Source organism: Cebus imitator, unplaced genomic scaffold (assembly GCF_001604975.1).
Source record: "Cebus imitator isolate Cc_AM_T3 unplaced genomic scaffold, Cebus_imitator-1.0 Scaffold208, whole genome shotgun sequence".
In the NCBI taxonomy this organism is placed as follows: domain Eukaryota; kingdom Metazoa; phylum Chordata; class Mammalia; order Primates; family Cebidae; genus Cebus; species Cebus imitator.
The window spans coordinates 3,608,053-3,610,862 of record NW_016107523.1 but is presented as its reverse complement, the minus strand read 5'-3'; the positions used below and the strand labels follow the sequence as shown (position 1 = coordinate 3,610,862).

Genomic DNA, 2,810 nt, shown 5'->3' with positions numbered 1-2,810 from the left:
ACAGAGCCCTTTCCAACACTATTGTATGTATTTTATGAAGCTGGCATCAAAGTATGTGCAGTATTTAATTTTACTTAATATTACTTTATATATATATATATTTATTTATTTATTTATTTATATTTATTTTCACATATTAAATGGTCCTACTTCCGGCCTCCCTTTAGCTGCCATCTTTCGCCCTACGTGTGTGCACCTAATCTCAGCTGGTCCACCTGAGACCCCCTGAGCACAAACCCTAGTCCCTCCAGCGGCCCCTTATCCGCTCCGAAAAGATGAAAGAAACAATCATGAACCAGGAAAAACTCGCCAAACTGCAGACACAAGTGCGCATCGGTGGGAAGGAAACTGCTCACAGAAAGAAGAAAGTGGCTCACAGAACAGTCACCGCAGATGATAAAAACACTTCGATTCTCCTTAAAGAAGTTAGGGGTAAACAATACCTCTGATATTGAAGAGGTGAATATGTTCACAAACCAGGGAACAGTGATCCACTTTCACAACCCTAAAGTTCAGGCATCTCTGGCAGCGAACACTTTCACCATTACAGGTCATGCTGAGACAAAGCAGCTGACAGAAGTGCTACCCAGCATCTTAAACCAGCTTGGTGCAGGTAGTCTGACTAGTTTCAGGAGACTGGCTGAGGCTTTGCCCAAACAATCTGTGGATGTTGCCTTGTATGTACCTATGCAACAATCCTGCATGATATGCACATGTACCCCAGAACCTAAAGTACAATTTTAAAAAATCAGAGAGAGAAAAAAAGAAGCACATATCAATCATATCAACCAATTTTAAAAAAAAGAAAGAATATAATATTACGTGATAATTGCAATTCCCACCTCTTACTGAGGGTGGCAGTGCTGGTCTCTACAGAGACCAGGGTAATTGGAATTACAGCAACCTTAATATTTGTTACATTTTAAAAAACCCTTATTACCGTTCTTAAATATTTTATGTGGTATGTGTTTTTTGTTTTTGTTTTTTTGAGACGGACTCTAGCTCTGTCATCCAGGCTGGAGTGCTATGGCACAATCTCGGCTCACTGCAAACTCCGCCTCCCGTGTTCTAGCAATTCTCCTGCCTCAACCTCCCGAGTAGTTGGGATTGCAGGCGCCCACCACCATGCCCAGCTGATTTTTGTATTTTTAGTAGAGATGGAGTTTACTATGTTGGTCAGGCTGGTCTCAAACTCCTGACGTTAGGTGATCTGGCCGCCTCAGCCTCCCAAAGTGCTGAGATTACAGGTGTGAGCCACCATGCCCAGCTGGTATGTGTATATTTTTTAAGCATAAATAAATGAAATAAAACTTTGTTTTGTATTAGAATGTGGTACTATTTATTTATTTATTTATTTTTTAAGACAGAGTCTCACTGCAATGCCCAGGCTGGAGTGCAATGGCAGGATCTCAGCTCACTTCAACCTCTGCCTCCCAGGTTCAAGCAATTCTCCTGCCTTGGCCTCCCAAGTAGCTGGGATTATAGGTATGTGCCATCATGCCTGGCTAATTTTTTTGTATTTTTAGTAGAGACAGGGTTTCACCATATTGGCCAGGCTGATCTTGAACTCCTGACCTCGGATGATCTGCCTGCCTTGGCCCCCCAGTGTGCTGGGATTACAGGTGTGAGCCACTGCACCCGACCAATTCTTTTTTTTAAAAGGCATCTCATTGGGGTGGCAATGGTACTGAGGTTAGAATTTCAGTCAGGCGATTTGTGCAACTCCAATTCTTTGTACTTACTTGCTATGTTATGACATTTCTGTTGGCTACCATTATTGCATCCACATTAGCTCTTTAAGTAGGTTAGAGGTTACCCTAAACCTCCTCACTCTTATTACCTATGTGAATGACGGCATCGACCATTGAAAGCAGAGAAGAGTTCACAGGAAGGGACTGAGGCACTCTAGTCTAACTACTAAACATTGGCTTCTGTATATTTTATTAAGTAGAGTTAGCCTTCAGGCACAAACTGTGAAGGTTATGTCATTTTTACTCTAGCTCCTAACATTTCTCCTGCAGCCTCTGCTTGAACATTTGCCCAATTCTCTCCTATTAGGGAGAACCAGATCTGAGAGGCAGAATGTAGAGGAAAGAGCACTGCTTTGGCATCAGAAAACCTATGTTGTCACCTTTACTCTGCCACTTTGATTTTGATTTACTCCAGCTTAACCAGTTAAACCTTGAGCTTTGGTGTCTCCATTTATAAATTGAGGTCAATGATGGTTAATTGAACATTGCTGAAAGACATAAAGAGGAAAGTATTTATATAATTTATATATTTAGATTACTAATTTATCAAGATTTCAACATAATGTTTAATGTATTGTTCCTAATGGCAATTTGTGAGTAACTCCAGGGCCCTTGCACATGCTGCTGGCTGTGTTGGAATGACTCTGTCCTTTACCTTCAGGATTCTGACTCTGAAAGACTAGTTAGAGTTTCCTCCTTAGTGATTCCCATGGCATATATGCCTCCTTCTGTTTGCTCTTTACCATGTGTTACAATTCCTGTTTACCTGTCTACATCTCCCTCTAGAGCAACTGCAGTCTTCAAGAGCAGAAACTAGCCTGGCATGGTGGCTTGTGCCTGTAATCTTAGCACTTCAAGAGGCCTCGGTGGAAGGATTGCTTGAGCCCAGGAGTTCAAAACCAGCGTGGGCAATGTAGTGAGACCCTGTCTCTACAAAAATAGAAAAATTAGGCCGGGCGCGGTGGCTCACGCCTGTAATCCCAGCACTTTGGGAGGCCGAGGCGGGTGGATCACGAGGTCAAGAGATCGAGACCATCCTGGTCAACACGGTGAAACCTC

General features: G+C 42.5%; 1 pseudogene; it reads left to right on the top strand.

Annotated features, from left to right (window-relative positions):
- Window positions 1-220: 220 nt before the first annotated feature.
- LOC108317794 lies at window positions 221-1,868 on the top strand (annotated as a pseudogene).
- The last annotated feature ends 942 nt before the right edge of the window (window positions 1,869-2,810 follow it).